This window comes from Apodemus sylvaticus, chromosome 9, assembly GCF_947179515.1.
Source record: "Apodemus sylvaticus chromosome 9, mApoSyl1.1, whole genome shotgun sequence".
Lineage (NCBI taxonomy): Eukaryota > Metazoa > Chordata > Mammalia > Rodentia > Muridae > Apodemus > Apodemus sylvaticus.
In genome coordinates this window covers 77,768,729-77,795,991 of record NC_067480.1, presented here as the reverse complement: position 1 = coordinate 77,795,991, position 27,263 = coordinate 77,768,729, and positions in this window count along the sequence as shown.

Below are 27,263 nucleotides of genomic sequence, written 5' to 3'. Positions count from 1 at the left end.
GGACTGTGATCAAGACATACAAACTGAAATAAACCTTTTTCTCCTCCGGTTACTTATAATCATGGTATTTTATCACAGCAATAGAAACCATAAGATAGGGGTATTTGTCACTGAACTCAGCACAAAAACATTGTAGCAAAGCAGGGTGATCTGTGATACAGATTTCCTGTGCTATCTGATGACATTTTTACCACTTGAGCTGGTGGAAGCTAGGATATGATAAGTTAATATATTTCAAAATGTTTCACTTTATCTGATGACATTTTTACCACTTGAGTTGGTGGAAGCTAGGATATGATAAGTTAATATATTTCAAAATGTTTCACTGATAGTCGCAGAAACATTATGTCATAGAGGTGGGCATGAATGATTAGTAAGAGGTATAAAAAAAATCTCCTGGGATGCTTTGATTCTGGATCTCCAACATCCAATTCTCTACAATCAATTAGTTAGCCTTGAAAAATAATATAGATGTGGCTTTTTCCTGAGAGCTTCCATCCATAGACAGTTATCCCTATGTCCTTATAGTCTATGATATGACTCAATTATTGAGGTTTAACAAGGGCCCCACCCAGAATACAAAATGCCACAGATGCTTTAGTACCACTGGCTGTTCTGGAATACAATTTCTGAGAAAGCAAATTTACACAGACCTTCATATCTCTTGTTCTAAGGTGTAGTCAAAACTACCTATGCAGGGATTGAGAAATTATACCTTTTAGCACAGGCCAGCCATGTCGGTACCAACAAACCAGAACAGACAGAACCTATGAATAGATTCTTGAACCTGCATTGTCCAACAATAAGCATCACCCTAGGACCTTGGTCTGTAGATATTTGGTGAGAACTCCTGGGGTTCCTTATCTGCAAAGGCAAAGAAGGTGCCTTGATGTGCTTAGCTGTAATCATAACCCAGTGGTTATAACCTTGGAAGGTTGGCACAGAGCCCATGGCATGAGCCATGTGTGAGAAAGCATGGCGCTGTCAAAGCACAAGGTGAAGGGTGTAAGGAAGAGCAGTCAGATGGAACATGAAGGTCACCCCACTACTGTAAGAAGAGACCATGAATGACAACATTACTCAATTACCTATGGAATTTGGTTCACCAGGTAAGAGAATAATGTATCTAATGGGATCCAGGTACTCCTAGCTGAGAGGGCTTGTGCAAGTCACGTACCTCCCTGGGGCCTCTGATGTCTCTTAACAGAGTCCAGTTGAGCCCGTGACTCCCAAGGACATGAGTGATCAGCCAGCTTAAGTCTTGGTGGTAAGTCCTATATCTGCCATGAAATAGTGTTCTGCCTCTTTGTAGCCAGGAGAGCCTACCCATGACCCGGTAGAGACAGTGTTAGCTCCAGGAAGAGCGTCCAACAAAGACTATTACACAAAGATGTTCTTGTACTTGGTAGATAGCCCATCGAGTAAAGTGTTTTGCTAGACAAGGTTGGGGACATGAGTTCAATTACCCAAACCCATGTTTTGGGAAGAAAAACAAACAAGTTTGGCTATACATGATTAGAATCCCATCTCTGGAGCTACTCAGATCTCTGGGACTTGATGGCTGTCTAGCCTAGCTTACTTTGTAAGCGCTTGGCCAATGGGAGAATTTATCTCAAGAAACAAAGTAGATGGCTCCTGAGGAAAGACACCTAAAGGTATTCACATGCATGTATACACATGATTCATATGCCAACACACACACACACACACACACACACACACACACACACACAAAGGGGTTTTCCGGTACTTTCTAAAAACACCAGCAGAGGCTCAGAGCCTCTCACATGGACAACTGAACTATTTTAAACCATGGCTTTTTTTTTTTTTTTAAGAGTGGGTGGATTTTAAGACAAACAGACTAATGAAGGATATGTTAACATAGCCACAAAAGCAAAACAACTGAATTTAACGGCAAGTCTGGCAATGAAGGGGAAGAGAAGTCCAGTGGTCCTTCCATTTCTCACACCCTGGGGTCGTGGGTCCCTCACACCCGGCAGGACCCTCACTGAGCTTAGAAGAAGAAGCCTTGGTGGGGGGTGTCTGCCCTGGAGCCAGGGGTGGGGACAATGGGATCCCCTTCTTTCCATTCACCAGGCCCTAAGCTAAGAGCAAAGACACCACAGACACTTAAGCAAATTAGGGAATAATTTAAAACAAATGTGTGCTGGGGTCCACACGGAACAGGACTTGGCTCAATGCACAGCGTTTGAAGATTATTCCTAACACCATATCTTTGACTGGAAGAGACTCTCTCCTGTTCAAACACACGGGGCCAGGGGGGGTTGGCGAGGCAGGGGAGGGAGGGTGTCATTGGGATCCCAGAGCAACCCAACCCCCACCCCCAACACTCACACACAGATCCTCTCCGATTATTTGCTCTTCCAAATAAGACCTAGCATACTGACACTGCTCTTAAACACCAAATCCCTGCTGCACAAGAATATCATAAACAACAAACAGTAGCATCAAGCTTTCTTGTTTCTTCAGTGCTGGGAACTGAACTAGGACCTCCTGCAAGCTGAACAGGTTCTCTATTGCTGAGCTACAGGCAGCCGGAAACCATAGTATATCATTCATGTACAAGCAGTCCATAGTTAAGGAGTCCCAGGCTATGATTATTGATAATATGGGATATAGCTAGAAGACACCAAACATAAAACTCCCAGGAAGATGACCTTGAGCTTTTATCAGGTGAGCAAAAAGGAGAGAATATACCTCAGCCTACTATGTAAGGATTACTTTTCATTTATTGCTATATAAAATGTTTAGAGTAGTCATCATGGGTCAGGCACTATGCTAGGTGTTAGGTGTAGGGTAACAAAGCCTTTGGTCACATGCTTGGAAGTCTTTCAGTCTCATAAGATGACAGATCAGAAGTAAACAAATAAGGAGCTGGGGAGACGTTTTAGTTGCCAAAGTGCTTGTCACATAGCTAGTGAATTTCAACTGTCTATTTGGCCCAGCTTAGAATCACCTGGGAGGAGGATTTTATTGAGGAATTATCTAGACCAGGTTGTTCTGGATGAATGTCTGTGGGGGATTGTCTCGAGTCTTAATTGTTGTAGGAGGACCCAGCCTGACATTTACTTTTTCTCTGCTCTTGACTGGATATGATGTAATGAGCTACATGAGTAGCCTTGACTTCTCTTAAATAATGGATTGTAATTTGGAATTGTAAGTCAAATAAATCTTTTCCTCCTCTATGCTGCTTTTGTTTAGGGCGTTGTCTTACAGCACCAGAAATGAGAAGAGAACAGCATGCAGGCACGAGGACCTGAGTTCTCTCCCAGCACCCACATAAAAGCCAGATGCAGCAGCCATGTACTTTATAATCCCAATGATGGGGAGAAACGGGAGGATCCCCAGTCCAGCCGCTGTAGCTAAATTAGTGAGTTTCAGGGTCAATGAGAGACTCTGTCTCAAGAAATCAGATAGAGAGTGATTAAGGAAGACACTCAAAGTTGATCTCTGGCCTCCATGTGCACATGCATATGCACATGCACACACACAAAAGCATGCATGTACACCCACATGAATATGAATACTCAATCATGCACACACACACACACACACACACAAAATTTATACAACTAGAACAATAACTATAGTTACCTGGTATATAGGAAAGAGCCAAGATACTCTGGTATGGCAGGGAGACCCAATCCCACCCCACCCATGTAAAGTTCTGCTGCAATTCCATGGAAATAGTAATGGAGAAGGTGTTGGACCCACCAGTATCCTCCCAAAATGATGAACATGGGTACTGTAAACCGAATGGAGACCTGGATGGATTTCAGGAAATGTAACCTGTACCCAAGCCAGGCCCCTAACAATTCTTTCATAAACCCATGTGACAGTGAGGATGAGAACAGCATAAGACAACTGAGAGTTGAAGTGGGTGGTTCTGAGGGGAAGAAATGAATTTGAGATTTGAACTCAGGTCCCTGACGATCAAGCCCATGTCATTTGTGCACACAACCACTGAACAGATGAAAAGAAAGCAAATTTCTTTGGGTACACTGCAGGAGACTAGCCTGAAATCTCTGTGCTGGTGCCCAGCAGAGAAGCAACAGCCCTACAAGGACCAAGGCCGCCAAAGGATCACATTACATGCCCCAGACCTAACTGCTTCACAGACTAAACAGCACAATTTACAGTCAGCTCTGGGATAATGACGTCTTCCCTTCCAGTTCCGATCCGTTCTGAGGGATTCCAGCACTTTTCCTTAAAGACACTAGGCAGGCCTGCATGGTGTGCATCTCTGGGCTCAAAGGCGAGCATTGTGAGCAGCGCTGAGGAGGAGCTAAGTGCTATTGCAGACGTGAGCTCTGCGGAGGGGTTACCCAGATAAATCTCACCAGAACCATCTGGACAGGACACGCTGATACCGGGGTCAGCGAAAAAGCTCACAAATTAACTGCCTTTGCTCATTCAAGTTTTCAAATAATGAAATAACTCAAACCAAGGCAGACAGCCCTAATCCATAAGAGGAATGGTTTGCTCTATAAACCACCCTTAGAAAACTATTCCAGTCTATGTGTCCCATGCCTCTCCCTGGGCAGTAGAAAGCTGTCATTTCTGAAAGATTAACTGTGCCTAATAAGTCAGAGTATCTCTCTGTGTTCAACTCAACAATTTTTAAAAAATTGTGTATCACTTTCCAGGGACTTCTTTTTTTTTAATTTTTTTTGAGATTATAATACGATTACACAATTCTCCCCTCTCTTTCCTTCCTCCAAAAATCCCATATATTCTTCTTCTTGATTTCAAATTCAAGGCCTCTTTTTAAGTGAACCATTGTTATATATACACACATATGTAATATATATAATATACACATATAGTATGTTATATATATGTATATATATATATATATATATATATATATATATATATATATATATATATATATATATATACAGAAACACAACCTGCTTGGTCTGTATAATGTTACTTGTATTTATATGTTTTTAGGACTAACTACTTGGTATTAGATAACCAACTGGTGTGTTTTTCCCTGAGGAAGACTATTTCTTCCTCTGTCTGCGCTCCTTAGTCGCCTGTAGTTCTTTCTGTAGGGTGGGACCTTGTGGGCCCCGCCCCACCATCCACATTGGTATGTCTGCCGGTGTTCTCTTTGCTCAGCTCATGTTTAGGCAATCGTGTTGGTGAGACTCTGGTCCTGGGCTGAGAGACCTGTCTCCTAAGAAGGCAAAACTTCCTGACTCTAGACCTGTTGGTGGCCTTTGTGTGGTGAGACAGTGAGTCCCAATCTCATGGACAAGTGTTCCAGCATTCTCTTTGGTGGCTTGGCTATCACTTTGCACCTGTGGTATACTGATCAACTACAGATGAAAGCCATTTGTGCAAATGGGCTCCTGGTTTTCCTGACAACTTGTCCTCCGCTCTGCACTCCTCATCAGGACCTGTATCCAGGACTTCTGGCCAGCAGGACTTTTGGGTTGTCTCTGCCTTTGCAGAGATTAGAAGATAAGCGAAGACTCTTGGAACTCCTCACTCATGGGATCCCTCTTCCAGAGAGGGAAAGTGAGACCTAAGTTTGGGAAGGGACAGAATTCAGGAACTCCTGCCTATGGTGAGGATGGATTGGACTTCTTGGGCACCTAAATGAGAAAAGTATCCCTGGAGAGGTACAAACACAGAGACTAAAGGACGACTTCACAGTGGCTCAGTGGGTCGATCCAACACCTTAAAGGTCCCAGAAAGTACCAAGTTGTTAGAAGAAATGGCCAGTCCATACTTCAAGCAGGGTTTCATAGCACCATGGCATACTGAGTTAATCATTCTAAGTAATGAAATAATAACTCTAGCCATGAGAAAAGAGCTGGGTTCTTTGAACATGTACAGTCTTATTACAAAAGAGGCAGGCTTTTTAAAAAGCTCTTTTGAAATACTGAAAACAATCCATTGCTTTAGATAGGTCCCCAGAGCCTGGAGTGTTCTTTAGAGGCAGGGTTTCCAGGGAAATTACTATGTGGTGGCTCCAACACAGGGCTTGGGCAGGGGTACAGAGAGGTAGACTTAGATGTGTGGATTACCCTGGACTTTCCACTCTCAAAATATGGGGTCTGGTGAGGGTGGTGGTGTGGTCCAATAGGGACCCTGGGGATCTGGGACAGATACATCCTCTAACATGCATAATGCCTCTGTACATTTCTAGTGTGTTAGAGAGGCAGATAGCACACAGCACCAGAAATAATTCCTCAGTGATTCTGGCCTCACCGTCAGGACGCAGGCCACTGTCCGAGTTCATTTCTGACTTGGTGAGTTTTCATCCATTGTGTGTGTGTGTGTGTTCACATGTGTGTGAGTACATGGATAAGTGGGTGTGGAGGCTGAATGTTGACACTGGGTGTCTTCTTCAATCACTCTCGCTTTTATCTGTTGAAGCGGGCTCTCTTACTGAACCCGAGCATTCTGAATCTGCCAGTCCAGCTGGCCAACTTGCCCTAGGAATCTGCTTTCCTCCAGAGCGCTGGTCTTGCAGGCGGGCCACTATAGGCCATATGGTTTGTATGTATGTTGGATATTCAACTCTAGTCTGCACACTCACCTAGCAAGCACTTTCTCCACCAAGCCATCTCACTAGCCCTGTGATTTGGTGTTTTCCTCTGCAAAAAGGAAAACACCCAACCACATCAGACTTACCTTGGTGTCATGCTAAAAAACTTACTCTGATCATGCTGTAGCTAGGAGCTAGGACCCTGTGTGAACTCTGTATGTCAATACCAAAGTTAAAGAGACAGTAAGCACATGAAGGACTGACTCATAGGGGAAATCATTATCTTCATGCCCTTGAGGTGCATATACATACATACATACATACATACATACACACACACACACACACACATACACACACACACACATATGGCATTATTTCTCTGCAAAAAAAAACCAGGTCTTCCTTAAATGTGTCTACCCTTCTGCCTCAGATGAGATAATGCTCATCTGCATTAACTAGTCCTAGGTTTTGTTGCTGCAATAAACCAAAAGCTACAGCGCTCTCAGTTATTTTACAGGGTTCCATGGTAAAGAAGGATGTATAGTAGTGGAAAAGAGAATCGTCTTAGCCAGGTAGAGGGCCCCTTCCGGAACCAGACAGTCTGCTTGAAGACAGGTGCCAAGCATCAGGTTAATAATCATATGAGCACTGCAGTTCTTCTGCAACAAGGGTTCAAATCTAGGCTCTGCTGTGGAGAACAGATGAAGTCCTGAGTCAATGTGTATTACTATCATGTCAAGAGCCATGTCAAGGACACTAACACCTCAGATTCGTGGGAACTCTCTCTCTCTCTCTCTCTCTCTCTCTCTCTCTCTCTCTCTCTCTCTCTCTCTCTCTCTTTCTCTCTCCCTTCATCTCTCCCCCTCTCCTCCTACCTCTCTATGTATGTGTGGGTTCACATGGGTGCATATGTGCATGCATAATAGGTCAGAGGGACAACCTAGACTAGTGTTCCTCAGGCACAATGTGCCTTATCCTTCTGAGAATGTGCCTTCCACTGGCTTAGATTAGGCTGGCTGCTCATTGATCCCCAGGGATCTACCCAGAGACCACCTCCCTACCACATTGAGACTGTGACTCACAGTCAGGCCACAATGCCTGGTTCTTTTACAGCTTCTAAGGCTCACACTAAGGTCCTTATATTTACCCAGGAAGCACTTTACCAGATGAAGTATTTACCTAGTCCCTGGGCCTGTTCTTAATGTCTTTGCACCTTTATTTTCTCACCTGTAAGTTAGAACTGGTGATCGCTGCTAGCTGGGAAGGCCGGACAGAGGAGTCAACACAAGTACCCACAGGTCAGTGCTTGAGGGACACATTTATATAGCCATACTTCAAGGATGGTGGAAAGCCAACAGGGAGTATGTCAGACACTCAGGTGCTGCTTGGAACAGTTGTTCAAGGACTGAGGATTCAAAGCTCAGCTTGCAGAGGCCAGAGCTCTAGGGGAAGGAGGAAGGTTGAAAGATAGAGAGAGCAGGTGGATCCAGGAAACCCAAATCTCATTTTCATTCTGAAGGTCTACCTAGGAAACTTGGGGAAATTTAGAGTTGAGAAGTGGACAGTACAGAGTGACCCTCGGGACTGGGGCAGGAACTCAATGGCGGTGGGAAAATCCAAGGTGGATTATTTTAAATAAAACTGTAGATGGGAACGCCATGATTTGACAGTATGGACCCAGACCCAGGGTAAAATAAGAGCATGCATGGTTCAGAGGGCTCCACGTTCTCCAGCTTGGGAGAACTGGTAACAGACGTGTTAGTGATACGGAGGTGCAGGGCAAAGCAGTAGCAGCTCTAAGGGCCAGAAAGCAGGAAGCTGGAGAGAAAGAAGAAAGCCCACATTGGAATAGTAACTAAGATACTCAATGATGGCCAGAGCTGTCCAGAAAGGATGAAGAAATCATAGCACACACATCTTCTTGGGTAAGGTTGAAACCCTAGGGTTTGCTGGCCCAGAAAGACGTTGTCTCAGCAGGAGGATACACCCCACAAGCGTTGCAAGGGTTTCTGTGCCCCTCCCACTGCATACAAAGAACCAGCCATCAAGACCAGGAAGTTCATCAGCTCCTGCATCTTCCCAGCACCCTGGTACCCTCTGCGGCTGCCTCAGAGCTAAGCCTGGAGCATGCCACCAGTGCCCTGGCTTCCTTACAGGGCTTTCGTGGCCTCTGCATTCTGTGATCTGCCACCAGCCACCCTGGTCAAGCTCACCCTCTGATCTCTGCTCACTGTGGACAGCTTGCCCATGTTCTGCTCTTGTTCTCAGATGAGCTGGACCAGATGGTGAGAGACTGCATCGATCTTCTACAGCAGAGGATCCAACTGCTCACAGGCCCAGCCAGGCGTCTTCCACAGCAAATGAGGTGCTGTACAGGAGTGGGTGGGGTAGGGGGCTCTGCAGCATTCCAGGTCTGAAATTCTTTTTTTTTTCTTTTTTTGGTAGGGATTTTCTTTTGGGGGGCATCTCATAGCTCAGGCTAGAGCTCACTATGTAGCACAGGCTGGCCTCCCTCTAGCTCTTGGAAAGCCTCTTCCTGAGTCTCCCAAATGCTGATTAATGACATGTCACTACCCACACCTTGATGTTTTTATTCACATAACAAATCTAAATCTTGTCTTTTCCAATGCCTGTTTCCTTACTTATTTTAATTCAAATATTGTGAGGATTTAGTCAAGAATAGAGTAGGACCTTAGGGAGGAATTTTTGAATACTGTAGATTGTTCAAGTTGAAATGTATTTGAGAGAATCCAGAAAAAGTTAAAACTTGAAAACCAAGGCATGGGGATTTTAAGTTGAAAGTTATTCTAGGCAAGACAGCAGGCTCAAGGTTAGTCTACACTACAAGAGTCTCTGTGTGGAAAAAAAAAACCCAGAAAGACACAAACATGAACCTATAAACCTATACTAACTCCCTAACTATACTAACATCCAGACAAAACAAACTACACTGACATCTAGTTAGGTAAGAGTGAGTTTTTCTCTCAACTTCTCAGTTGTCAGGACCAATGAAGGCTCTAGTCTCCATGGAGGCGTGATGAGGCAGAACATCTACAGCCCGCTTGGTTATGGTGTGTTTTTATGTAAAACTACCCCCAAAGTTCCTAGCACAACAAGAAATATTGGAGTCAGCAAGCAAGAACTCAGCAAGGAGAAATGCTGATAGCCATAGAAAAGAGTTAATCTCTGGCAGTTCAGATGGAGTTACACCACTGGAAGGTAGAAGAATGGGTGGAGCAAGGGCCTCCTCCCATTTGACTACTCAAGAAAAAAGTTCGCTGTGTGGCTGCACAGTGAAGTAACTGGTGTTTTTAGGCATTGGAGCCAGAGGGATGCCATGGATGTCCCAATGTCAACTTCCCTTCTCCAGGCAGTTCTGCTCACGGGTCTTTGGTTTTCTGGTCTTTCAACCAACGTGTTAAGTAAAGTTCAAATATAAAGTGCCCCAAACCGGCTCTCGTGTTGGGACATTGTTTCATCAGCTGGCTGTGCTGTTTCTGGAGACTGCGGAACTTTTAGGAAGTACCCTGAAGAACACATCAACTGGAGACTGAGTGGACTTCAGGGCCTGGTCTGCTTACATGTCAGCAAGCAGCCTAATAGTTGAGCTGCCACAGCCTTGATCTGCCCCCTCACCATGCTTTCTCTGTCACAGAGGAGACACACAGATAATACATACTGACTGTAGCCTGGATCTGCATTTCAACATGCATGCTCCCCTCCTTAACTGGATTCTAGCCAGGTATTTGGTGGCCATCATGAGAAAAGTTAAGGGGAACGTGGAGACCTAGGAGCGTTCTGCCACCTGGAGAAAATGTGTGTCAGGCAATCCATGCATAGTAGGTGCTCCATTCTTTAAAGCCCAGATGGCTGTGTCATTTTGTTCTGCTCATCTGAGCACATCGCAAAGCCCCAAGGCACTTAGCAGTGGTTTCTATTACCGCTGAAAATGCGTCCGTCCGGCACCCACAGAGAGCGAGGCTCCGATTCTCAGGGCGGAAAACAAACTCCATTGTCTGCTTGTTTATAATCAGTGACATATAACCCATTATGTCTAGGACTGGCTGTGACTGCCCAGAGGAACAAAGCTGCTCCTCTTTTCCAGAGGCCCCAGAAGGGGAGTCGTGTGTGCTCTGGCTTAAGCAGTGGGGGTCTTTAGGACATTGATGTCTATGACTCCGCGGAATGAAAACAGGATCCAGATCCCAGAGAAATGCCCAGCACCCAAATGAGCCCTAGTGAATGAATGTAGGGGGTGGGGGGGCACTTCAAAGTGCAGTCAAAACCAGCCCTCCATCTTTCCATGTGTCTCCAATGTTTCCCAAAAGACTTCTTTATGCACAACCTCAATTCTCTCTCGGACCAGAAACAGATCTGGAAGACTTGTTATACTGGGAGCTTCCCAGGAGCCTAGACAATGACATCACTATTGTGTTTTGTTGTTTTAACGTATTTTATTAAATTTTAGAATTTGGTATGTTGTATTTTGAACATATCCATTCCACTCCCAACCACCTTCCATATCTACTCCCATACCATATCCATCATACTCTGTGTCCTCACTTAAAAAAAGAAAAATCCCTCAAGTGCAATTACTGCTGCCCCTGCACCTGTGGCTGAGTAGCCACCCTCTGCAGTCTCTCAGACCTTTCAGGAACTATACCCTTAAAGGAAGGCAACTCTCCTTCACTAGCAGCTATCAGTAACCAACAGCTCTGCAGGACGGGCAGGACTTTGTGCTCCCATGGAGAGGGCTGTCCGTCCTGGGATTGTGTCTGGTTTCACTTGGACGTATCTGCGCATGCTTCTCCAAAGGCTGAGAGTTCATATGTGCCTGGTCGTGTCAGGAAACTGGTTTCCTTATGGCATCTTCTGCCCCTGCTCAGTCTTTCTTCCCCATCTTCTGAAAGGTCCCTGATTCTTGAGAGGTGGAGAGGTGTGATGGGCCAAACACTCTCTAGTCCTTTGTTCTCTGTACCTTAACCAGTTGTGAGTTTCTGTATTAATTACTGTCCAAGGCAAAAAGAAGACCTTCTCATGAAGGTCACGAAATGCTCTAATCTATGGGTAAAAAAATTAAATACTTAGAAGGCAGTTTAGTACTTTGTCCATTTAGCAGAATAACAGATATTCTTCCCTAGGCTCTCTGGCCTGACCTGTCTTCCCACAGGTTCTTAGGCAAGATACCTGTGCCCATCAATGTGCATTTCATCTTGCCAAGCAGGTCTTTACACCCCAAAGAGGGCAAGGGCAACAGGGCAATATATTGTTTTGTGGGGCTATATTTGGAAAATACAAAGGACCTTTGGGACTAGGGACATAGCTCAGTCATCAAAGTGCTGGCCATGTGAGCATTAGGACCTTAACTGGACCCCCAGTGCACACCTAACTGGTGAGCCTCACGTCCCAGGGTGATACCTTGGCTGCAAAACCCAAAGGAATGACACATGAACTTGACCTCTGCCTCCACATATATATGTAAACATGCATGCATGCACTCATGTGTGTGGATGCACATACACACACATAGAGACACCCACAGACACACACACACACACAATTATATCACCATCAACACCTTTCGGTAAAAGTATGGGTTCACTTACCCCATCTCCTCTGGACCATTCTATGCATTAGGTGGCTGGTGGGGTTGGGCATTCTTCATGGTGACTAGCAAAGAAGAACAAAACGTTGGTAGAAGACCCTTCAGTCATCCAGTTGTGCTGCCCCCTCCACATCTCTGAGAGGGAGGATGTGGTCCTAGCATATCATGTAATTCTGAATCCTCTTGCCCCGTTCCATAAGGACCTCAGAAATCTTGGCAACAGGAGCAGTGACATCTATGCAGTTAGTGTTAACACGTCCCCTGCCAATTAAGAACAGAAGGGAGATGAATGAACAGATCTGGAGGGAAGGAGAACGCATGCACAGCAGTCAGCGGCCAGAAATACAATCTAGAACCTTCTGTAAAATGCACAGGAGCCAATCTACCTTATGGTGAGTTAAATTGCTGAGTATGGAATGTAATGCAGCCCTCTTTGCTAAGCCTGAGTTCTTTCAAAGTAGTGAGCAGAGAGAATTTTGAATATTCTCAGCATAAAGGAATGATATGTCTCAGGTGATAGAGATACATGCATACTCTCTCTCTCTCTCTCTCTCTCTCTCTCTATATATATATATATATATATATATATATATATATATGTGTGTGTACATATATGGCTTTGTCTTGATTACTATACTGCATATGCTTGTATCAAAATGATATATTGTACTAAAGCACATAATTAATATGTGTCAATTAAAATATATTTAAAGTAAATTTTCTTTTGAGACAAATTTAAACTACATTTATTATTTATTTACTGTGTTATTGTGTGCTTGTGTGCTTGTGTGTGTATGTGTGTATGTGTGTGTGGGGTGTGTGGGTGTGTGCGTGCATGTAGCATGTGAGCAGGTACATGCACACCCTGGAAGTCAGAGGGCAAGTTGAGGGACTCATCGCTCTCTTTTCTGTGAGTCCTAAAAATTAAGTCCAGGACATCAGACTCGGCAGCAAGTATCTTAGCCACTTAGCCCTCTTGCCAGCCATGTAAATAAAAACCTCAAATAAAATAATTTATACAGCTCAGAGGCCTCAGCTAACTTAGGAGAGTTAACATTATTACCATGGGATTTTCTGGGACTTGGGTGAGCCTCTGAGCATGGTGTAACTTAGTATCTGATTTCTAAAATTTAAGCCAAGGAGGTGGAGCCCTACACCAGGGCTCCCAGTGAAGGGCTGAGGGGGTCCTCAGCTGCATTAATTTTGCTACCAATTAATCAGACCCGATGTTCCACATATAGCAGGAGATCCCATGAACGCAAATCAGTACAATGCAATTTTTTCAAAGCCACTAAATGGTTCCCTGGTGACCTGAGTTAATCAGATTTCACTAACAGCTTAACCACACTATGGAAAAAGAGTTTGCATATGGGAGTCACTGGCTTGTTCCGTCTCCATTTGATCTCTTTCTCCTTTGATGCAAAATGTTTCCCAGAGGGAACTTTAAAAAAAAAAACTCTGACCATTTAATTTTAGTGAACAAAAAGAAATTTTTTTTTATATAAAGAAAAAGCCTAACTTGGTGTGTTTTCCTCCAGACGCCCTGGCTTTCCATGGGTATGAATTTTGCTGTTGGGAGCTTTTCCTCCCTTCAACTGTACAATAAAGTCTTTGTTGTTGAACATTCTATTAACCACAACCATCTAGTATCCATCACATCTGTAGCCCTCAAGTACAATCCTTGTTGTTCATAATCATGACCCTGGGGCTCTGTGTGGTCCCAGAAGCCTTCTGAACCATCAAAGAGAACATACTAGAATGGGTTTGGATTCCCTGAGCAGACATCAGCCAACCATGGAGGGCAGGAGTCCAGATAAATAAGAGGTAACTGAAGTGGTATCTCGAATTTGCCACAGGTAATTCCCTGTGGGTAATGAGTACCTGCCCTGCTTCAGCTGCGACCCTGACCCCTGTCTTGGTAACTCTCTTTCCAGCTGCTCAGACTCAATGCTGTCCACAGCTTTTGGCAACACACCGAAGTAAGAGCAAGCATCAGCTCCCCCTGTTCTATCATTTCTGCTTATACAACATTTTATATTATCCATGGAAATAGTTCAGAAGCTTCTAAGACTCTGAAATTCAGGGGTTGAGGAAATGGCTCCATTGGTAAAAAAGCGCTGAGTTCAGAGATGGGACTTCTCCAGACTCAACGGCCATTCTGCTTTGCAGACTAGGTGAGTTCCAGGTCCCAGAAGGAGAGGGAGAGGTGGAGGAAGGGACTCTGTCAGGGGTGAATTTGGAGGAGGGGGACAGCTATTGGGATGTACAGTGAATGAATGAATGAATGAATGAATGAATAAATAAATAAATAAATAAATACATAAATACATAAATAAATACATGGAAAAAATGATATCCTGTATCAACAAATACTGTAGATGGCACCTGAAAAGTGACACTTGAGGTAGTCCTCTGGCTTGCGTCTGCACACACACACACACACATACACACACACAAATCTGAGCACACAACTGCTCATATGCACACACAACCATAAGTCAAGCATTTATGAGAGGAAAGGAGAATAACTTGCTGGAATCTAAAATTGGAGAAATGATACGATATTGTTTTAAACCAGTAAGTTTTCAAAATAATGTTTCATTTATTCTTTGGAAATGCTATCTATGCCTTTATGCAATGATCTTTGGTTATATCTGTCCACCACCATCTCACTGTGACTCCCCCTGGTGCCCCTAATCCTGTTTTCCAACTTTGTGTCCTCTTTGTTGTTGTTATGAATACTATGGTGTTCAATTAGTACTCCACTTAGGTTCACAAGTATGGGGCCTGGGCAACCTACCAGCTGCCATTGTGTCTCCCTCTACCACCAACTATCAGTTGCCAATAGCATCTCTAGGAAGAGCAAGGTCTTTGGGGCCTCTTCTCCATACCTGCTGGTTTTGTCTGGCCTCGTCTTGTTCAGGTATCCACAGCTGCTGTGAGTTTATGAGTGGAGTGGTCCTGTCATGTCCCGTAGGCAGCATTCACAGCTCCCCTCCCACCAGCTCTTAAGGGCTTTCCATCCTTTCTTTGACAATATCCTGTGAGCCTTTGATAGGGAGGGGTGTAAACCACCAAGTTTGGGGAAACTTTGTTATTCAGTCCTAGGTGTTCAAAGCACAATAGAGGGACAGTGGTTTATTAAATAAACACACACACACACACACACACATATATGTGTGTGTAGATAGATAGATAGATAAAGATAAGTAGATGATACATAGACAGATGATAGATAGATAGATAGAGAGAGAGAGAGATACATAGATAGATAGATAGATAGATAGATAGATAGATAGATAGATAGATAGATGGATGGATGGATGGATGGATGGATGGATAGATAGATAGATAGATAGATAGATAGATAGATAGATAGATAGATAGGGATAGAGATAGATAGATGGATAGATAGATAGATAGATAGATAGATACATACATACATACATACATACATACATACATACATACATACATAGGGATAGATAGATAGATACACACATAGATAGATAGATAGATAGATAGATAGATAGACAGACAGACAAACTTCCTGTTCCCATGCATTATTTGTGTCTATGCTTTACATCTCTCCATTTGACCTGGCCTGCCTAGCTGTCACCTCACACAGGAAAGGAGAACTATCTCCATCTTTACCTGTGTAGCTGCTGTCAGCCATTTCAACCACTGTCATCTCAAAATCTCTGTTCAGTAGATTTCTACTTGTTACAGTTTGTCTGAGGGAAGTTGGTTCTTCCCATTGCTCCAGAAATAACCTCTCCTTCATGGACAAAGGGTAAAAGGATCACGTACAACAAGCTTTCTGGGATCTGGCAGCCTCTTGTGGCTGTTCCTGTACCCGGTTTTATCTATCAGATGCAATCTTTCTGTGAGGGATGTCTTGGCAACAGTCTTCAGAGTTTCAGGCATCATTTTCCCTAAGGTAGACACTCATATTTAAATAAATCAATCCTGCAATTTCTCTGATTTATTTCACCTTTGATCGTGGGCTGCTTATCTAGCAAATTTTTAGAATATCCCAGTGTTATCATTCTTGTTGCCAACAAAAAAGTTTTGTTATGTCTCTATCTCTGTGTTTTATTACTTGGAGGAGTTCACACTCACACTTGAAAAATATCAAAAAGGTTATGAACTGCCTGTTGCTATATTTGTATAATTCTGCCATTGGCCTCTGAAATTTTCAGGGACTTCCCTATCCACTTTTAGAGACAGCTCATTTCTGAAGCTACAAAATCTGTGAGGAAGTTTATTTTGATTTGCAATCTCTGTTATACAAGTTCAGCCCCACCAAACTCCTTATAAACCAGGATGGGGAGAACAAGGCTAAATTAGGTGCAATTTTGGCAACTATTTTAAAACATGTTCAATTTTTTTAAGAGTAAAATTAGTAGCAATTAGTTTATACATTCTTTGGAAAAGCTAGACACATCCAAGTCCAAAGTATTAGGTTGATGACGGCTACTTTGGTGGTATGACTTACTACCTCATGGCAAAGTTCACTTTACAAACACACTTTGATGTTGTGTTTATAGGGGTCATGTGGTCACAGCATCAAAGTGGAGAACATGGACTAGATGTCATCTCTATGAAACTGGAACCAATGTCCAGGAAAAAAGTTGGGTTAGTTGAACTGGAACCTATTTCTTAAAAGAAAAATCATTTTATTTTTATCTTAGTGCATGTGTGTGGATGTTTTGCCTAAACATATGAATGTGAATGTGTATCATGTATGTGCACGGCCAGGGGAGGCCAAAAGAGTGCATCATATCCCCTGGAACTGGAGTTACATATAGGCATGAGATGCCATGTTGGTGCTGGGAACTGAACCATGGTCTTCTGGAGGATCAGACAGTGCTCTTAACAGCTAAGCCATCTTTCCAGCTCCTGTGATCTATCTGTATCTGTGTCCTAGCATGATCACAGGATTGTTATATCATCTCTAAACTGTGGGGCAGAATGGGGTAATAAAAGATTAAGATACCGAAAGTCCTTAGATATTACGAAGCAGTAGTTCCCCCAGAGACTTCCAAGGTCAAGACGGAATATCTAAGTTATGGTGCAAGCTGTCTGGTGGAACCTCTCAGGGCTCTGTCCTTGGGGGATCAGTGGAGCTTATACAGCATCTCTGAGTGAGCAGGTTAGTGTAGTGATTTGATTGAGAAATGTCCCCCATAGACTCATGTGTTTGAACCCTTGGTCCTCCAGTGGTAATGCTGTATTGGGGAAGTTGTGGAATGTTCCAGAGCTGGAGCCTTGCTGGAGGAAGTACCTTACTGGAGGAGGGCTTTGATAATCTGGACAGCCTGGCTCCAGTTTCCATTCTTTCTTTCTCTCTACGCCCTGTGTGTAGATAGAGTACAATCAGCCAACTTTGTGCCTTCACCACCTTGCCACACCCCTTCCCTGCCTCTATCCCTCTGGAACCGTAAGCCCAAATAAATTATTTCTTCCTTAAACTGCTTTTGTTTGTGGCATTTATCACATCAACAGAGAAGTAACAAATGCCAAACAACAGCAATTAGGTGACATGACATGCTCCTTCTTGTACTTCACCATGTGCCAGGAATTCTTCATATAACCTCTCAACTAAGCCTGACTGCAACCCTAAGCCACCGGAGTTCAGGAAACCAAAGCTCAGAGAACTCAAATAACTGGTCCAAGGTTGATGACTCCTTTGGTATTGGTGAGATAACCAAGCATTCTCATCTGCTATTGGTATCTGCTCTAAGCGCGCGCGCACGCGCGCGTGCACACACACACACACACACACACACACGAGAGAGAGAGAAAAAGAGAGAGAGAGAGAGAGAGAGAGAGAGAGAGAGAGAGAGAGAGAGAGAGAGAGAGAGAGAAGGAATCTCTTTGAAACCTAGGTCAAAACTGTCTGCCCTTCACTAGTCCCACTCTTATAGCAGACAGACTGCTGAAGCCACACATTCCCCAATCAGTGGGAACTGGATAGAAAAAGGTGAACAGAAAGAGGAAACTCACTGCACAAACAGCAGATGATGAGTATGTTATACCCTTAGCTACCTTGGGCACATGCATACCATCCTGCACCCACATATAATACCTGACATGTGTTGAAAGTCTTCCTTGAAATTATTACTGTGAAAATGGTAATAATGATACCAGCAATAAATTTTATATGCAATAAGAGATTAACTACAAGATGTGCATTATAAAATAATATTCCCCTTATAAACTAGTTGCATATCCAAAGCAGCCTGTGGGACAAGTACTATCCATACTGCACATAAGAAGCCAGCAAAGTCAGGCGTTGTGGTACAGTAAGTTTTCCACAGTCAGCAAATGTCATAATCTAAAAATCAAAGCAGGACATATGAGATGGCTGAGTAGGTAAAGACACTTGGTTGCCAAGTGAGAGTTTGACCTCCAGGACCCACAGACTCCTTCAGGCTGTCCTCAGATGTCTGCACAAGTGCCATAGTGCTCTCTCTCTCTCTCTCTCTCTCTCTCTCTCTCTCTCTCACACACACACACACACACACACACACACACAAGAGAGAGAGAGAGAGAGAGTGATTAATTAACTAATGTAATAAAAATATTTACAACTAGTTAGTGGGTATATGAGCCGACTTAATTACTAAGAGATTGGATGTTATTGTTAAAGTAGGCAAATTTTATGAAATGTAATTTTATCAATTTTATGAAATACAAATTAAACCAAAAACCCTGCTAAGAAATTAAAAGGTCCTAAGAAGACAAATTATTGAGGGAGGGGGTGTATGACAACATTTGATTCTGGAGTGTAAGGTTGAAGAAATGTCAGGGGTGACAACGAAGTCCCTGGTAAGGACATGGGGAAGAGAGCTCTGCTGTAAAATAATATTTGGAAGAGAAGGCTTGGAGTTTAGCCCTGGTCATGTTAATTTTGAGCTGGCTGTTGAATGCTTAAGTGGATATTTCCAGTAGACTTGAACTGCAGAGAGGTCATGGAAGGGACAGGAGTGGGAAGGAGGTCTGAGGATTTTCCATGTGTCAGAGCAAACTTAAGGGGCAAGACTGTCTACATTCACATTGGAAGATGCCCGATGGACGGAACTTCCTGCAGTTGAAAGACGTTTTCAACTAACTGGAAATGGTTGGCTGATGGTTGGCTTCCTTGGAGTGTCTCTAGAGTGTGAATCTAAATTGCCCCCATAGCACTGGGGGGATGGCTCAGTGGACAACAGAGCTTGCTGAGCAAGCGTGAGAATCTGAATTCAAATCTCCAGCAGTCTTGTAAAAGTTAGACATGGCTGCATGTATACCTGTAGTCCTAACAATGTGATGGGTAGAGACAGGGGGATGGATGAGGCCTGCTGGCTGCCGCACGAGCCCCAGGTTCAGTGAGAGACCTTGCCTCACAAGAACAAGGTGGATCACCTCCTCTGGCATTTGACCATGCCGTGTGTGTGTGTGTGTGTGTGTGTGTGTGTGTGTGTGTGTGTGCATGTGTGTGGATGTTTTGCCTAAACATATGAATGTGAATGTGTATCATGTATATGCCCTGCCAGGGGAGGCCTAAAGAGTGCATCATATCCCCTGGAACTGAGTTACATATAGGCATGAGACGCCATGTTGGTGCTGGGAACTGAACCATGGTCTTCTGGAGGATCAGACAGTGCTCTTAACAGCTAAGCCATCTTTTCAGCTCCTGTGATCTATCTGTATCTGTGTCCTAGCATGATCACAGGATTGTTATATCATCTCTAAACTGTGGGGCTGAATGGGGTAATAAAAGATTAAGATACACACACACACACACACACACACACACACACACACGCTATATGTATATGATACCCCATATGATAACCCCACAAATGTCTCTCACAGTTCATATTTTGAATGCTTGGTCCCCAGATGGTGTCTCTGTTTCAGGAGGCTGTGGAAGCTTTAGTAGGCACGGCTGATAGAAGTAATCACTAAGAGCAAGACTTTGAACAATGCCACCTTTGGTGTAGGGTTGAGGGCCCATGTCTGCTCTGCCACTGGAAATTCAGGGAGTTTGTGCTGCCTCCAGCCGCCAGAGTGGGTACTGGGCTACAGCCTATGAGGCACTGCTCCGGGGGTGGAAAAGCACAGACTTAAGCGTGGGAAAGCATGAGCTGGTTGGGGGTCCCCAGGTCTGCAATGAGGCTGGGGCTGTGGGGCTCTCAGACTCTTGGACATCCAGGCACTGCTGGGAGTCACAGAAGAGCAGAGAATGGAGTCAGGGGACCCTTAGACTGGGAATAGAGTCTAGCCTGGGGCAAGGGGTGGGGGTGGAAGGCATGTTCTGGCTTGTCTCCCAGGGGATAATTGTCCTTAGCTTCGAGGCAGATGCAGGCTTGGTGGTGGTTGTGGCTGGAAGTTCAGAGAGACCTTCTACTGGAGAGTAGGCTGCAGTTCTGTAGGTGAAGGCCTTGTCCATGACTCCCCACAGGGAGTCTCAATGAAAAAAGACAGTCTGTGGTTCCAAACAGTTTATTGTCATGGCAGAAAACGGATGTGTAAAACCATACCCCACTTCCCAGGGTAGGCCTGAGATTAAATACCTTTTGCAAGGAGGAATGTCTGGGTAGGGAGGCTTATTGGCAACACCCTCTGGACCTCTAGGTACCTCATTAGCACAAAGAACTCTGTTTTGAACCTACTTGACTGTGGTCTCTTTTCCTATTGTCTTGGTCTGAGATGTTAGGGATGCCTCATCTCCTCAAAGAAGGGCTTGGGCCTTGCCCTTATGTAACTGAGGGCCACAAATCTCCCCCAGGGTGGTGGGGGGAGGGGTGGGGGTGGGGATGGGGGTGGGGATGGGGGTGGGGCAGGGCTGCAGCTATGTGATGGCACCTGGTGCTCAGAGCAAGCAAAGCTTCTACCTTCCCTTCAGGCTCTCAGGGGCTTCTAGCCTTTAGCTTGTCCTTACCAGGCTACCTCTGACTGTCCACTGCCCCACACCCCGGCTGCTGCTGGTGTGAGGAGTCTCCCACACTGATCCCACTGCTAACCATTTCAGTATTTGTGTGCTAAAAGCAGATTACACCACTGTTTTTCATTTTTTCTTTCTTGTAGCTCAGTATCTTAGAAGTTGACCCCAGAATCTCAGACTTAATCAGTAGAGGTCCTTTAATCTAGCCTGAAGCCCTTCTCTTCTGGCACATCGCTGGAAGCTGAGCTACAGCCCTGTGGATAGCTGTAGATCTGGATGACGTGCTAAACATTTTTAGGACTTCAAAGAAATATAAGGTTCAGAGACTGACTTCAGGAACTTTGAACTCTTACAAGAACTTTACGTGTCGTCCCTGGGTCTTCTACATTTCTTCAGCATACGGATTTTGAGGTAGAGAAGGAGCTAAAGAATTTATTGACCTGGAGCTAGAAAGATGGCCCAATAGTTAAAAATATGAAAAATAAAATAAATATATATATATATATTTTTAAATTCAGAAAATTCATTGACTTACTAGATTAAGGAAAGCCTACAAGGAGCTGTTAGTTTACTTCTCTATAAATAGGCTCTTGGCTAGAAGGAAATTTGGGAAAATTGTTCATGGCCAAAAGGACTCCTTTGTTCTTTCAAGAGGCCTTATTGATTGTCCTGGGGTTCTTTTTAAGGTTTCTTTTTACATTGATCGTTTCATTTCAAGTTATTTTCATCCTGGTTTCCCAATAGGTGTGGGAAACATTTTCAGATGCCATTAATACATTGTGCAATGCCTTACAAAGAGCAGTGAGTTCCAGCTAATACAGAAGTAGGCAGGTACTTGGGACCATTTGTTACCTTCCCTGGGTCGGTGGTGGCAGCAGTGAATCAGGAGGAGAGAATGGTTGTGTCACTCTGTGGTCAGAGGCAAGAACTTCACTGGCTGATGGGGACCAGAGGCTCACGAGGCTTTGAAGAAACCAATGAGGAAGCTAGAGAGTAGCCGCAGAGGTGATAACAGAGAGAGACAAGATGCTTGTGTATGTGTTCATTGGTGTGTACAGGTGAATGTGCACCTGGGTGTGTGTGAATGTGCACACGTGTATGAATATGCACAGGGTGTGTGAATGAGCACAGGGGTCTTTAGACCTGTTCTTGTGTTTGTACATGCGAGGTGAGTACATACATGTATGAACATGCATGCAGGGGCCAGAGCTCAGTGTCTGGGGTTGTCTCAATTCAATGAGGATCTCTTGCTGCACATGGAATTTACTGCTTTAACTAGATTGGCTGGTCAGCTAGCCCTAGGCATCTACCTGTGTCTGTCATCTCAGAATTATCATGCCCTGCTGAACTGGCTGGTTGAGCGTGTCAACTTGACACAGGCTGGAGTTATCACAGAGAAAGGAGCTTCAGTTGGGGAAGTGCCTCCATGAGTCCAGCTGTGGGGCATTTTCTCAATTAGTGATCAAGTGGGGAGGGCCCCTTGTGGGTGGTACCACCTTTGGGCTGGCGCTCTTGGGTTCTATAAGAGAGCAGGCTGAGCAAGCCAGGGGAAGCAAGCCAGTAAGAAACATCCCTCCATGCCTAGGCATCAGCTCCTGCTTCCTGACCTGCTTGAATTTCAATCCTGACCTCCTGATAAACAACAATGTGGAAGTGTAAGCGGAATAAACCCTTTCCTCTCCAACTTGTTTCTTGGTCATGATGTTTGTGCAGGAATACAGACCCTGACTAAGACACCTGCTGTTGTCTGCTTTTGTGTGGACATTGGGTTCTGCATTCTGGTCTTCATATTTACACAGTAATCCCCTTAACAGGCGATCTGTCTTCCCAGTTCCAAGACAATATGATCAAATGATATTTGGACAACACCCCATGCTCACACATTACAGGATACTACTATGAGGCAATGCAGCTCTGTTCCAAGTGACTCAGAGTGGCTAGGTGAGAGAGGACTGGAGGGGCTCTGTAGTCAGACAAAGAAAGCCTAGGATGTGTTTTAGGTATCTGATCTGTGTGGATTTAAAGCTAACCTTTAAATAAAATACCACCTCAAAGGTTTTTACCCAAAGAGATGAAAACTCCTAATGCCCTCAGGTTGAACACTGGCCAAAGCCCTAGGTCACCTGGAGGAAAGAGTTTCCTACTGCAGGAGAGCCCATGGTCACATTACAGGATTTCCACAGCAAAGCACATGAAGCTAAGCAGGTCTCAGAGATGCACTTTGAGAATTGTCTCTGACAAGCAAATGTCACTAGAAATCTACATTTACAATTCTGAAAATATCTTTTCCCTTTAGCTTTGAAAAAGGGTCTGTCTCACCAGAAATCTAAGGGTCCCTCCTTTCTTCTTTCTTTTCTTCATTTCTTCCCACCTCCCTCCCTTATACCTTTCTTTCTTTCTTTCTTTCTTTCTTTCTTTCTTTCTTTCTTTCTTTCTTTCTTTCTTTCTTTCTTTCTTCCTCTCTCCTTCCCTTCCTCATTTCTTTCTTTCCTTTTTTCTTTCTTTTTTTGGCTCAAGATGGTAAATTGTTTTTAAATAACTTATTTCCATAGGAAGAGTTATATATAGTCAACCTCTATGATTTTTTTAAAAGGCTACATGTAATGGTGGATTACTCCTGATTTCTGCAAACTCAGTACAGTTGGGTCCACAGCATTTCTTCACTTTTTACAGATCTTAAATCGATCCCTGCTACCATGCAAATCCAAAGAAACTCAGTGACTGACCACACTAGGCAGGTGGTATCTGTAGCCTTTCCCGTTGTTAGAGCAACAAGATAAATAACAGGCACGAAAGATGTGCTCACCATTCCCCACGTCTTCCTTGAGAATTTCCTCTGCCATCATTGTTGTTAAAGGTATCATTGCCAGAATCTATGGAACAAGAAACTAGAGGAGGCGGAGTACCTCCTACAGCCACAAGGGTACAGGGGACTGCAGATGTCAGATAATGTGGGCATCCCTCACTCTGTCTGCTTCTGTCTCCCGCTATCTGAGGCCCCCATGAAACACTTGGCTCAGACACCTGTTCAGGAGAGGATTGTGAATCCATGTGCCTAGGTGTGTACTTGATGTCTCTGGATTATGATAGATAATAAATATCTTTGTACCTGTTAAGTAATTGGGGCTTATTTCAGAGATGTATTTTTATATTTAAAATATTTATACACACAGACACAGACACACACACATGTGTATCCATATGTAGGCATCTGTTCACATAGGTACTGTTACCTGCAGGGTATAGGATTTCCTGCAGCTGGTGTTACAGGTGGCTGTGAGCCACCTGAGTGCTGTGAACCACCTGGGTGCTGTGAAGCAATCTCAGGTCCTCTACAGGACTGGGGGATGTTCTTAACTGCTGTACCATCTCTCCAGCCCTGGTTTCACTTAAATACAACTAATTTTTTTCTTGCATAGGATTTTACAGAGACCATTTGGTTTGAAATTTGTCCTGTCTTATCTGATGCAGAATGGGCTGGAGATTGTCTAAAGTGGAGTTCTCATTTATTGGAAAATTTGGGGGTGGGCAGCCAATTTACAACTGGCCACACCTCTATGGACACCCATGTAATCTCAGGTAATACGTTGAATCCAGTTAACAGTTAAGGGTTCCTATATCTAAAGGTCAGTGTGTCATGTTATGTGTTATGCTCTGTTGGTCACTCATAGACATTTCCCCCTTATACACAGACTGTATGATCTTGTCTTACTAAGAGATTCAATTGCAAGTCTGCATTTGTTTCTCATAAACTCTGTTCTTGGGGAACACTGACAGATGACTGAGCAGTCAAGGTGCTTGTCACAAGCCTTGTTATCTGAGTTCCATTTGCATGGTGAAAGGAGAAAAACAGACTCCCACAAATCCTCCCTTTACTCCCACGCACAAACTGCAGATGTATATACACACACACATACACACACACAGGAACATATACTTCATCATAAATTTATATATATTTTTTAAATATTTATCCATTTTATGTAAGTACACTGTTGCTGTCTTAAGACACACCATAAGAGAGCATCAGATCCTATTACAGATGATTGTGAGCTACCATGTGGTTGCTGGGAATTGAACTCAGGACCTCTGGAAGAGCAGCCAGTGCTCTTAACCTATGAGCCATCTCTCAAGCCCATCTGAAACTCTGGATCCAAGGAATTCAATGACCTCTACTGTCCTCTATGAGCATCCACACTCACCACACATATACACAGTATAACAAAATACTAAAAATAAGTCTTAGGACTCCAGAAAGATGTGTGTGTGTGTGTGTGTGTGTGTGTGTGTTTGTGTGTGTGTGTTTAGAGAAAAAGTTAAAGATTCCCAACCTTGCTCATGAAAATTTTAGACCAGGTCTACTCTCAAGGACATTTTATACACCGAGTTAGGTGGCAATCTGTGGCCAACTCCAAACCCACTAATCAAATCTCCAATCTCTCAAAAAGAGATAACAGGGTGTGTGTATATGTGCACCAGAGTGTAAATACCTGAGAAATCCAGCAGGGGGCGTCAAATCCCTCATAATACAAATAATGGCTTAAACTCAGGTGAGAGGCAACCACTCAAAAATTGACAGTATATATATACATTTATGTGCATGCTTGAGTAGAAACACATATAGATGAGTATGTCTATGCTGATTTGTTTGCCAATAAATACTTGTCAAAGCAAACACTAACTAGACAGTTCAGTATGTTTTCTGTGTTTTACGGGGTAGCTGTACATGTATGTGGAGTGCATATACATGTGCATATACATGCATGTGGTGGTCAGAGGCTGATCTCCAGTACCCCCTTAATCACTCACTATATTATTTTTAAGCAGGGTCTCTAGTAAGAATCTCCTTTGATTTCATCTGAATAAAGCCTAATTTTAATCATATGGATTGAAATGAATATCCATAAAGTATAAGCAGGTAATGGGCTGGGAAATAGCTCAGTCAATCAAATGCTTGATGTGTGTCTTAGAGATTCATTGCTGGGAAGAGACACCATGACCAAGGCAGCCCTTATAAAGGACAGCATTTAACTGGGGGTTGTTTACAGTTTCAGAGGTTCAGTCCATGATCGGTATGTTAGGAAGCATGGAAGCAATCAGCTAGACATGGTGCTGAAGGAGCCACAACAAGAGAAGTTCTACATATTGATCCAAAGGCCTCCAGGAGTACAGGCGGCCAAGAGAAACTCCCTTCTGCCCTGGGCACAACTTGAGCATAGGCCCTCAAAGGCTTCTACCAACAACAGTGACACACTTCTTCCAACAAGGCCACACCTCCTAATAGTGCCAGTGCCCACGGGCCAAGCATAGTCAAAGCACCAACCTGCACAAGCATGAAGACTTGAGTTCAATTCCCAGCACCTATGCACAGCTGCCCACAGTTTTAATACCAGCACGGGGAAGATAATGATGAGCAGTCCCAACTGCAGGAGAGAGACATGGCTGGTGCTCTGCTCACATTTCTTCAGCCCACCTCAGAGAACATTGTGACTTTGGTGGACAAACACACCCAGACCAGGAGCAGCCTCCTTTAGCTGTCTGCATTTTCTCCATCCAGGTGCTTGTGTCTGGGTGTCAGGGCGTGCCCCCTCTCCCTGGGAAGGATGGGAGTCTAGGAAGCAGGAACAGTCACAACCCAGGAGTATCCCCCCAACAGCGAGAAACAAAGGTGCTGTTTTGCCCCCCAGGAGAACTGAAAGCATCCTATACTTGGTCTTCATGAGGGTGCTTGGTGGGACTGTCCTGGTTCCCAGCATGTTAACTCATCCAGTATCCTCCCAACGTTGTTTCTTTCCCCTTCCCTGTCTGTCATCTCCTTGGAATCCCCATCCCAGGGTCTGTTTGGGGTACAGTGTAAGATGATCTTATCCTCATGCCTCAGAAATCACCACACAAAGTAAAAATACACAATTTCCACGCTGTATTTATCGAGCACTTTCAGTATACATTAGATGGGAATATGATTGGAAGGAACATCAAAGGAACTTTTTTCTTCAAGAGACCTAGAGCATGTTCTAAACGCTCTCTAAGTTAGCACCTCCATCTAAGATCAGCAGCCAGGATTAAGGAAGAGAAAGGGCCTGATACTGCCCCTGGCTGTGCAGAAGCCTTCCCTTTAGCTTTAAGGGGAGGGGATGATGGCCATGGGGGGAGGGATGGGGGAACCAGGCTGCCTGAAATTGGCTCAAGTGCTA